Source organism: Rattus norvegicus, chromosome 5 (assembly GCF_021556685.1).
Source record: "Rattus norvegicus strain SHRSP/BbbUtx chromosome 5, alternate assembly SHRSP_T2T, whole genome shotgun sequence".
NCBI classification, from domain to species: Eukaryota; Metazoa; Chordata; class Mammalia; order Rodentia; family Muridae; genus Rattus; species Rattus norvegicus.
In genome coordinates, this window is record NC_141538.1 from 163,462,838 (window position 1) to 163,475,763 (window position 12,926).

At 39.5% G+C, this 12,926-nt stretch overlaps 1 protein-coding gene and 1 pseudogene across 8 annotated transcripts in view; one reads left to right on the top strand and one right to left on the bottom strand.

The window, feature by feature from the left end:
* LOC148006145 (uncharacterized) overlaps positions 1-12,926 on the top strand; it is a 161,852-nt pseudogene that overhangs the window by 112,459 nt on the left and 36,467 nt on the right.
* Rex2l4 (reduced expression 2 like 4) overlaps positions 1-12,926 on the bottom strand; it is a 751,000-nt gene that overhangs the window by 17,775 nt on the left and 720,299 nt on the right. The gene's annotated exons all lie outside the window — the stretch shown is intronic.

Below are 12,926 nucleotides of genomic sequence, written 5' to 3' on the forward strand. Positions count from 1 at the left end.
CAAGCTTTTTTCTGGAACAGTGACCATCTCTGAAATGTACCTTCTATGACACATGTGACCTTCTTTCCACACTAATATAATAGCACACAAATCCATCCAATGTACAAAGTAGCCATCACTATACTTTTTGAGAACATTTACAATAGATTCTTTTTAAGACCTGCATGTATATATATAGTCCTTGAAAACTGTATGTCCTCACAGTAGAAAACCCAGTAAAAATTTAATGGTTTCATATATGTGAAAGACCTAAATATTAAATTTTCATTATCCCAGAAGAAAATGAAATTATAGAAAATAAGCCCCCTTTTTCTGCAACAAGCGACCTGCCTGGCGGACTCAGGACACACAGAGGCAAAATTCCTCTGGGACCGGAAACTTCCGGTTTTTAGCTGGAGCCCAAACCTCGCTGATCCTGGCCCACAGCTCCCTGCTCCCAAACCCCTTGGGAGAGAGAGCCCACCACCCGGACAGGTGGGCACTCTGAGACTGCAGAGCGGGAGAGACCACCAGTACTTCGCACCCACTCCCACATCCCTGGCCCAAGAGGAAACTGTTTAGGGCCTCTGGGAACCAGAAGATAGGGCCACTCGAACGGTGGACTGGGCGGACCTGAAGGGAGTCAACAGTTCTCTGCACACAAATCCCTTGGGACAGAGAGCTAAACCTTCAGAGGGGCAGACATGCCTGGGAAGCGAGAAGAGACTACACTCTGCCCATATTTCTGACTCCAGAGGAAAACACCTAACGCCATTTGGGACCCCCCTGCATGAGGGCTCCAGGAAAAGGCAGTGTAGGCCCTCCTGGTATCCGCCCTCACGGAGAGCTCAAAAGCAGCCCCCCAAGAGCAACTTGAGCCCTGGAACCACAGGTAATAACGACTTTTCTGCTCCAAGTGACCTGCCTGGTGGACTCAGGACAAAGGCTCACAGAAACAGTCGAAGACCAGTAGACAGGAAAGACTACCCGCCCGAAAGCAGAACACTCTGTTCCCATAACTGGCTGAAAGAAAACAGGAAAACAGGTCTACAGCACTCCAGACACACAGGCATGTAGGGCGGTCTAGCAACTGTCAGAAATAGCAGAACAAGGTAATACCAGAGACAACCTGATGGCGAGAGGCAAGTGCAGGAACCCAAGACTACATGGCATCATCAGAGCTCAATTCTCCCACCAAAGCAAACATGGTATATCAAAACACACTAGAAAAGCATGTTCTACACTTAAAATAACATTTGATCACGACGCTGGAGGACTTCAAGAAAGACATGAAGAACTCCCTTAAAGAAACACAGGAAAACATAAATAAACAAGTAGAAGCCTATAGAGAGGAATCATAAAAATCCCTGAAAGAATTCCAGGAAAACATAGTCAAACGGGTGAAGGAATTAAACATGGAAATAGAAGCAATAAAGAAAGGACACAGGGAAACAACCCTGGATATAGAAAACCAAAGGAAGAGACAAAGAGCAGTAGATACAAGCTTCACAAACACAATACAAGAGATAGAAGAGAGAATCGCAGGAGCAGAAGATTCCATAGGAATCACCAACACAACTGTCAAAGATAATGTAAAGCGGAAAAAGCTACTGGTCCAAAACATACAGGAAATCCAGTACTCAATGAGAAGATCAAACCTAACCATAATAGGTATAGAAGAGAGTGAAGACTCCCAGCTCAAAGGACCAGTAAATATCTTTAAAAAAATCATAGAAGAAAACTTCCCTAACATAAAGAAAGAGATGCCCATAAACATACAAGAAGCCTACAGAACTACAAATAGATTGGACCAGAAAAGAAACTCCTCCCGTCACATAATAGTCAAAACACCAAATGCACAAAACAAAGAAAGAATATTAAAAGCAGTAAGGGAAAAAGGTCAAGGAACATACAGGCAGACCTATCAGAATCACACCAGACTTCCCACCAAAGACAATGAAAGCCAGAAGATCTTGGACAGATGACATACAGACCCTAAGAGAACACAATGCCAGCCCAGGTTACTGTATCCTGCAAAACTCTCAATTAACATAGATGGAGAAAACAAGCTGTTCCATGACAAAACCAAATTTACACAATATCTTTTTATAAATCCAGCCCTACAAAGGATAATAAATGGTAAAGCCCAACATAAGGAGGCAAGCTACACCCTAGAAAAAGCAAGAAAACAATCGTCTTGGCAACAAAACAAAGAGAAGAAAAGCATACAAACATAATCTCGCATACAAATATGAATATAACAGGAAGCAATAATCACTATTCCTTAATATCTCTCAACATCAATGGTCTCAACTCCCCAATAAAAAGACATAGATTAACAAACTGGATACGCAATGAGGACCCAGCATTCTGCTGATTACAGGAAACATACCTCAGAGACAAAGACAGACATTACCTCAGAGTGAAAGGCTAGAAAACAACTTTCCAAGCAAATGGTCTGAAGAAGCAAGCTGGAGTAGCCATTCTAATATCGAAAAAAATCGATTTTCAACCAAAAGGCATCAAAAAGGATAAGGAAGGACAATTCAAATTCATCAAAGGAAAAATCCACCAAGATGAACTCTCAATCCTAAATATCTGTGCTCCAAATACAAGGGCACCTACATACATAAAACAAACCTTACTAAAGCTCAAAGCACACATTGCACCTCACACAATAATAGTAGGAGATTTCAACACCCCACTCTCACCAATGGACAGAACATGGAAACAGAAATTAAACAGAGACATAGACAGACTAAGAGAAGTCATGAACCAACTGGACTGAACAGATATTAATAGAACATTCTATCCTAAAACAAAAGGATATACCTTCTTCTCACCACCTCATAGTATTTTCTCCAAAATGGACCATATAATAGGTCATAAAACAGGCCTCAACAGATACAGAAAGATAGAAATAATCCATAGAGTCCTATCAGACCTCCACAGGCTAAAGCCATTCTTCAACAACAATAAGGGAAGAACGCCCACATATACATGGAAGTTGAACAATGCTCTACTCAACGATAACCTGGTCAAGGAAGAAATAAAGATATTAAAGACTTCTTAAAATTTAATGAAAATGAAGGTACAACATACCCAAACTTATGGGACACAATGAAAGCTGTTGTAAGAGGAAAACTCATAGCTCTGAGGGACTGCAGAAAGAAACAGGAGAGAGCATATGCCACCAGCTTGACAGCACACCTAAAAGCTCTAGAACAAAAAGAAGCAACTAAACCCAGGAGGAGTAGAAGGCAGGAAATAATCAAACTCAGTGCTGAAATTAACCAAGTAGAAACAAAAAGGATCATACAAAGAATCAACAGAACTAAAAGTTGGTTCTTTGAGAAAATCAACAAGTTAAAGCCTTAGCCAGACTAATGAGAGAACACAGAGAGTGTGTCCAAATTAACAAAATCAGAAATGAAAAGGGAGACATAACTATAGAATGAGAGGAAATTCAAAAAATCATCAGATCCTACTACAAAACGCAATATTCAACAAAACTTGAAAATCTGCAGGAAATGGACAATTTCCTAGACAGATACCGGGTACCGAAGTTAAATTAGGAACAGATAAACCATTTAAACAACCCCATAACTCCTAACGAAATAGAAGCAGTCATTAAAGTTCTCCCAACCAAAAAGAGCCCAGGTCTAGACGGGTTTAGTGCAGAATTCTATCAGACCTTCATAGAAGACCTCATACCAATACTATCCAAACTATTCCACAAAATTGAAAGAGATGGAGCACTACCGATATCCTTCTATGAAGCTACAATTATCTTTTTTTTTTTTTTTCTTTTTTTCAGAGCTGGGGACGGAACCCAGGGCCTTGAGGTTGCTAGGCAAGTGCTCTATCACTGAGCCAAATCCCCATCCCCGCTACAATTACTCTTATATCTAAACCACAGAAAGACGCAACAAAGAAAGAGAACTTCAGACCAATTTCCCTTATGAATATTGATGCAAAAATACTCAATAAAATTCTGGCAAACGGAATCCAAGAACATATCAAAACAATCATCCACCATGATCAAGTAGGCTTCATCCCAGGCATGCAGGGACAGACGGTTTAATATAGGGAAAACCATTAACGTGATCCATTATATAAACAAACTGAAAGAACAAAACCACATGATCATTTCATTAGATGCTGAGAAAGCATTTGACAAAATTCAACAACCCTTCATGATAAAAGTCCTGGAAAGAATAGGAATTCAAGGACCATACCTAAACATAGTAAAAGGCATATATAGCAAACCAGTAACTAACATTAAACTAAATGGAGAGAAACTTGAAGCAATCCCACTAAAATCAGGGACTCGACAAGGCTGCCCACTCTCTCCCTACTTATTCAATATAGTTCTTGAAGTTCTAGCCAGAGCAATCAGACAACAAAAGGAGATCAAGGGGATAGAGATTGGAAAAGAAGATGTCAAAATATCACTATTTGCAGATGATATGATAGTATATTTAGGTGATCCCAAAAGTTCCACCAGAGAACTACTAAAGCTGATAGACAACTTCAGCAAAGTGGCTGGGTATAAAATTAACTCAAATAAATCAGTAGCCTTCCTCTACACAAAAGAGAAACAAGCCGAGAAAGAAATTAGGGAAACGACACCCTTCATAATAGACCCAAATAATATAAAGTACCTTGGTGTGACTTTAACCAAGCAACTAAAAGATCTGTACAATAAGAACTTCAAGACTCTGAAGAAAGAAATTGAAGAAGTCCTCAGAAGATGGAAAGATCTCCCATGCTCATGGATTGGCAGGATTAATATAGTAAAAATGGCCATTCTACCAAAAGCGATCTACAGATTCAATGCAATCCCCATCAAAATACCAATCCAATTCTTCAGAGAGTTAGACAGAACAATTTGAAAATTCATCTGGAATAACAAAAAACCCAGGATAGCTAAAGCTATCCTCAACAATAAAAGGACTTCTGGGGGAATCACTATCCCTGAATTCAAGCAGTATTACAGAACAATAGTGATACAAACTGCATGGTATTGGTACAGAGACAGACAGATAGACCACTGGAATAGAATTGAAGACCCAGAAATGAACCCACACACCTATGGTCACTTGATTTTTGACAAAGGAGCCAAAACCATCCAATGGAAAAAAGATAGCATTTTGAGCAAATGGTGCTGGTTCAACTGGAGGTCAGCAGGTAGAAGAATGCAGATCGATCCATGCTTATCACCCTGTACAAAGCTTAAGTCCAAGTGGATCAAGGACCTCCACATCAAACCAGATACACTCAAACTAATAGAAGAAAAAGTGGGGAAGCATCTTGAACACATGGGCACTGGAGAAAATTTCCTGAACAAAACACCAATGGCTTATGCTCTAAGATCAAGAATCGACAAATGGGATCTCATAAAACTGCAAAGCTTGTGTAAGGCAAAGGACACTGTTGTTAGGACAAAACGGCAACCAACAGATTGGGAAAAGATCTTTACCACTCCTACACCAGATAGAGGGCTTATATCCAAAACATACAAAGAACTCAAGGAGTTAGACAGCAGGGAGACAAATAACCCTATTAAAAAATGGGGTTCAGAGCTAAACAAAGAATACACAGCTGAGGAATGCCGAATGGCTGAGAAACACCTAAAGGAATGTTCAACATCTTTAGTCATAAGGGAAATGCAAATCAAAACAACCCTGAGATTTCACCTCACACCAGACAGAATGGCTAAGATCAAAAACTCAGATGACAGCAAATGCTGGCGAGGATATGAAGAAAGAGGAACACTCTGCAATTGCTGGTAGAACTGCAGACTGGTACAACCATTCTGGAAATCAGTCTGGAGGTGCCGCAGAAAATTGGACATTGCACTACCTGAGGACCCAGCTATACCTCTTTTGGGCATATACCCAAAAGATGCCCCTACATATAACAAAGACACATGCTCCACTATGTTCAACCCAGATGCCCTTCAACAGAGGAATGGACACAGAAAATGTGGTACATCTACACAATGCAGTACTACTCAGCTATCAAAAACAATGACTTTATGAAAGTCATAGGCAAATGGATGGATCTGGAAAATATCATCCTGAGTGAGGTAACCCAATCACAGAAAAACACACATGGTATGCACTCATTGATAAGTGGATATTAGCCCAAATTACCCTAGATGCACAGAACACATGAAAATCAAGAAGGATGACCAAAATGTGAATGTTTCACCTCTTCTTTAAAAGGAACAAGAAAACCCTTGGCAGGGAATAGGGAGGCACAGTTTAGAGCAGAGGCAGAAGGAACACCCATTCAGAGCCTGCCCCACATGTGGCCCATACATATACAACCACCAAACTAGATAAGATGGATGAAGCAAAGAAGTGCAGGCCAACAGGAACTGGATGTAGATCTCTCCTGAGAGACACATCCAGAATACAGCAAATACATAGGCGAATGCCAGCAGCAATCCACTGAACTGAGAACGGGACCCCTGTTGAAGGAATCAGAGAAAGGTCTGGAAGAGCTTGAAGGGGCTCGAGACCTCATATAAACAACAATGCCAACCAACCAGAGCTTCCAGGGACTAAGCCATGACCTAAAAACCATACATGGACTGACCATGGGCTCCAACCTCATAGGTAGCAATGGATAGCCTAGTAAGAGCACCAGTGGAAGGGGAAGCCCTTGGTCCTGCCAAGACTAAACCCCCAGTGAATGTGATTGTTGTGGGGGAGGGTGGTAATGTGAGGAGGATGGGGATGGGAAGCCATATAGAACTTTTAATATATATAAAGTTCAGACAAGGAATTGTATTTCTTGACACATAATAATTGGAGCACATTCATTTTATTACTACATTAAATTAAAAAATAGTTCTAATGAATTGGAGATTCTTTGTAATACAGATTAGGAAAGGGAAATATTGAAAAATAAATATTTTCTCAAAGTTTCATGGACATGAGTCTAAAGTTATGAACTGCGATTATCCCACAGATAATCTGCAGAATGAGTTACAAAAATGCTCTCATTTATAAAGGCTCCTAATTTATGAATTTTCTGTGGTTTTCTGAGACTTTAGCAGGAAAAGAAAGATTTGCCACCATCAGTATATTTGAATTTGTTTGTGCAGTATGGATTGGATAATATCTTTTAAAGCCCTCAATGATGAAATTTCTTTAACTGCAATCTCATGGTATTACAAAGTGGATTTTTATATTCATTTCTTTAAAATCCAAAAATCTCTGCTGAATATTTGTGGCAGGAGGAATATACAACACATATGTATAATTTCAGACAAATATTACCAACTTACATTATACAAAAAAGATATTAAATATAACTTCAAACTATCTTGGGGTGACTTTAACCAAGCAAGTGAAAGATCTGTATGACAAGAACTTCAAATCTCTGAAGAAAGAAATTGAGGAAGATCTCAGAAGAAGGAAAGATCTCCCATGCTCATAGATTGGCAGGATTAATATAGAATAGATGGCCATTTTGCCAAAAACAATGTACAGATTCAATACAATTCATACTCAGTTCTTTATAGAAAGAACAATTTAAAAATTCATTTGGAATAACAAAAAAAAAAAAACAAAAAACGCAGGATAGTGAAAACTATACTCAACAATAAAAGAACTTCTAGGGGAATCACCATCCCTGACGTCAAGCAGTATTCCAGAGCAATAGTCATAAAAACTGTGTCAAAATTAACAAAATCAGAAATGAAAAGGGAGACAAAACTACAGAATCAGAGGAAATTCAAAAAATCATCAGATCCTACTATAAATGTCTATATTCAACAAAAATTGAATATCTGGAGGAAATGTACAATTTCCTAGACAGATACCAGGTATCAAAGTTAAATCAAGACCAGATTGAACAAGCCCATAACTCCTAAAGAAATAGAAACAGTCATTAAAAATCTCCCAACCAAAAAGAGCCCAAGTCCAGACGGGTTCAGTGCAGAATTCTATCAGACCTTCATAGAAGACCTCATATCAATACTATCCAAACTATTCCACAAAATTGAAATTGAAAGCACACGACCAAATTCATTCTATGGAGCCAAAATTACTCTTATGTCAAAACCACACAAAGACCCAACAAAAAACGAGAACTCCAGACCAATTTCCCTTATGAATATTGACGCAAAAATACACAATAAAATTCTTGCAAACCGAAAACAAGAGCACATCAAAACAATCATCCATTGGGATCAAGTACGCTTCATTCCAGGGATGCAAGCATGGTTTAATATACAGAAAACCATCAACATAATCCACTATATAAACAAACTGAAAGATAAAAACCTCATGATCATCTCATTAGATGCTTAGAAAGCATTTGACAAAATTCAACATCCCTTCATGATAAAAGTCCTGGAAAGAACTGGAATTCAAGGTCCATACCTAAACATATTAAAGGCCATATACAGCAAACCAGTAGATAACATATCCTAAATAGAGAGAAACTTGAAGCAATCTCACTAAAATCAGGGACTAGACAAGGCTGCCCACTCTCTCCCTACTTATTCGATATAGTTCTCTAAGTACTAGCCAGAGCAATCAGACAACAAAAGGAGGTCAAAGGAATACAGATTGGAAAGGAAGAAGTCAAAACATCACTATTTACAGATGATATAATAGTATATTTAAGTGACCCCAAAAGTTGCACCAGAGAACTACTAAAGATGATAAACACCTCCAGCCAAGTGGCTGGGTATAAAATTAACCCAAATAAATCAGTAGCCTTCCTCTACACAAAAGAAAAAAAAGCTGACAAAGAAATTAGGGAAATGACACCCTCCATAAGAGTCCCAAATAATATAAAATACCTTGGTGTGACTTTAACCAAGCACATGAAAGAAAGATCTATATGATAAGAGCTTCGATTCTCTGAAGAAAGAAATTGAAGATCTCAGAAGATGGAAAGATCTTCCATGCTCATGGATTGGCAGGATTAATATAGTAAAAGTGGCTATTTTACCAAAAGTGATCTACAGATTCAATGCAATCCCCATCAAAATATCAATCCAATTCTTCAGAGATCTAGACAGAACAATTTGCAGATTCATCTGGAATAACAAAAAACCCGGGATAGCTAAAACTATCCTCAACAATAAAATGACTTCTGGGGGAATCACCATGCCTGAACTCAAGCAGTATTACAGAGGAATAGTGATTACAAACTGTATGCTATTACAGAGGCGTGCAGATAGACCAGTGGAATAGAATTGAAGACCCAGAAATGAACCCACACACCTATGGTCACTTGATTTCTGACAAAGGAGCCAAAACCATCCAATGGAAAAAAGATAGCATTTTGAGCAAATGGTGCTGGTTCAACTGGAGGTCAGCAGGTAGAAGAATGCAGATCGATCCATGCTTATCACCCTGTACAAAGCTTAAGTCCAAGTGGATCAAGGACCTCCACATCAAACCAGACACACTCAAACTAATAGAAGAAAATATGGAGAAGAATCTCGAACACAGGGGCACTGGAGAAAATTTCCTGAACAAAACACCAATGGCTTATGCTCTAAGATCAAGGATTGACAAAGGGGATCTGCAGAAGCTACAAAGCTTCTGTAGGGCAAAGGACACTGTTTTTAGGACAAAACGGCAACCAACAGATTGGGAAAAGATCTTTACTAATCCTACAACTGATAAAGGACTTCTATCCAAAATATATGAAGAACTCACAAAGTTAGACTGCAGAGAGACAAATAACCCTATTAAAAAATGTGGTAAAGAGATAAACAAAGAATTCATAGCAGAGGACTATCTAATGACTGAGAAGGACCTAAAGAAATGTTTAACATCTTTAGTCATAAGGGAAATGCAAATCAAAACAACTCTGAGATTCCACCTCACACCAGTCAGAATGGCTAAGATCAAAAACTCAGGTGATAGCAGATGCCGGAGAGGATGTGGAAAAAGAGGAACACTCCTCCATTGTTGGTGGGATTGCAGACTCGTACAACCATTCTGTAAATCAGTCTGGAGGTTCCTCAGAAAACGGGACATTGAACTATCTGAGGAACCAGCTATACCTCTCTTAGGCATATACCCAAAAGATGCCCCAACATATAAAAAAGACACGTGCTCCACGATGTTCATAGCTGCCTTATTTATAATAGCCAGAAGCTGGAAAGAACCCAGATGCCCTTCAACAGAGGAATGGATACAGAAAATGTGGTACATCTACACAATGGAATACTAATCAGCTATCAAAAACAATGACTTTGTGAAATTCCTAGGCAAATGGATGGAACTGGAAAATATCATCCTGAGTGAGGTGACCCAATCACAGAAAAACTCACATGGTATGCACTCATTGATAAGTGGATATTAGCCTGAACGCTCCAATTACCCTGGATGCACAGAACACAGGAAACTCAAGAAGGATGACCAAAATGCAAATGCTTCACTCCTTTTTCAAAAGGGGAACAAGAATACCCTCAGGAGGGGATAGGGAGGCAGAGTTTATATATTTGGTTGTGAGCCTAGCCTTTAACGGCTGAGCCATCTCTTCAGCCCGGGAGGAAGAGTTTAAAACAGAGACTGAAGTAACGACCATTCAGAGCCTGACCCACATGTGGCCCATACATACACAGCCACCAAACTAGATAAGATGGATGAAGCAAAGTGGTGCAGGCTGATAGGAAATGGATGTAGATCTTTCCTGAGAGACACAGCCAGAATAAGGCAAATACATAGGCGAATGCCAGCAACAAACCACAGAACCAAGAACGGGACCCCCACTGAAGGAACCAGAGAAAGGAATGAAAGAGCTCAATGGGCTTGAAACCCCATATGAAGAGCAATGCCAACCAAACAAAGCTTCCAGGGCCTAAGCCACTATCCAAAGTCTACACATGGACTGACCCTGGGCTCCAAATTCATAGGTAGCAATGAATAGTCTAGTAGGGGCACCAGTGGAAGGGGAAGCCCTTGATCCTGCCATGGCTGGACCTCCAGTGAATGGGATTTTGGGGGGAGGGTGGTAATGGGGGAAGGATGGGGAGGGGAACACCCATAAAGAAGGGGAGGGAGATGTTGGCCTAGAAACTGGGAAAGGGCATAACATTTGAAATGTACATAAGAAATACCCAATTTAATAAAGATGGGGGGGAGAAAAAAGTGAAACCATAGAAGGCAATTTACACACAAATAAAAAACTCAAATAAGAAAAAAAAAGAGTCATGAATGGCTCTCCCTAGGTGCTGACCCTTTTGGTGAAACACCAAGCTTTCTGACAGTGGATGACTGCCAGTGTAACGGGTCAAGTAGGTAACAGAAACTTTACTGATTTGAACTGAGGTCAGCCTAATAAGGAAATGCACACATGGCACTGGAAGCTGTCAAAAGTCACTCTAAAGATCCATAGGGCCAAAAGTGAATTTATACCTGACACACTGGCTATATTTAGAAATACTAGGAAATCATTTATATCGTTCTGTGTACACCACAGCACGGTGATGCTTTCAGGCGAAGTCAGACACATGTGGTTGGTAAATGGAAGATGCCAGTTCAGAGAGTGCTGAGGAAACAACATGCACTGGGGGAACAGGTAGGGCTGAAAAGGATGGAGGAAGTGGAGGTGTGGAACACACACTGTCATTACCATGGAAGTTGGAATTATGAATATATGACAGTGTGGATGCCCATCCAAAACCTGCCTCAGAACATACATGAAACACAAGGATATGATGAAAACATGAATAACAAGAGATGGCACAGAGAATGAAGACAGGCTAACTGTGGAAGTGCACTAGGGCACTTCACGTGCAAAAGCCGTTCCCCTAAAAATGCAAGTTCTAGGGGACTTAGACAACAGATTAAAGTAAACTCTAAGAGCTCTGAATACCAACAATAGCAAAGAAAACAGATAATACAAATACACTACCAGAATGTTTCTCTCTAAATATTCTAACAATTGTAATATGCATTTAAAAAAGACCCTAATCCCTAGTTTATATGATAGCAAAGTTACTGACAACGGAAATTTATATACCACAGAAAATGGAGATGCAGGGAAAAATATAATGCTGTCATAAATTTAAAATATGTAAGAATTGATGCCCCGGGCATTTGAGGACAGCATCGAGTGGGTAATAAAAGGTGGGCATAGGAATCCATGAATTTCCATGGAGTAATCAGGGAATTTTTGCAAAGCATGTTACTTTATGATTTGAGCCTGTGACACAGGCTGAGCATGGTTTTCATTTCTAACAGCAATAGATCATAAATTCCTCGTCCAGTGATAGACGCTGGGCTTTAGCTCCAACAATAGTGAATACAGAAAATGAATGTGTGTCATGGAACTATTTTGTCTATGTGTAAAACAGGAAAAGTACATTTTCCATTTCATGGAGACAGAGCAAGAGCTCATTCTAGGATGGGAAGGACAGCCCATGGTTTTGCATCCTTCCATCATGAAGTCATCATCAACACTAGGGCTCCTACTTTAACCCTTGGAACTGACTTTTCCTCAAATACACACCTCATTCTGAAAAGACATAATTCTGTACTTTCGAGCCTTTGAGTCAAAGTTTACTGTCACTTGCTTCACCTCAGTCTTTTTAAAGTAGATAAACTCAAATAGCAATGTGCAGTGTTCAGACACTGGGACTCTTAAGACCATAGCATTCTAGCCTAGCATTCCCTAGGAAAATATTAAAGAGATTGACTTCCTCTACTCCCAGATGTATCTGGCTATTGTCATATCTAAGAGCTGTAACAATGTATATCTCTTTCCAGTTGTCCTATCTCTTAACATCAAAAGAGGGGACGTTATAATAGCATACAATAGTAAAAATAGTTATGCATAGATTAAAATCAGGAAAGCATGGAATAATATTTTTCTGGTTCTGAGAAAAATAATTGGCAGTTGTAGTGTTGAATTCAGAAAAGTAGCTACAAGTATTGACAATAGATAAGGTACAGTTGAATGTT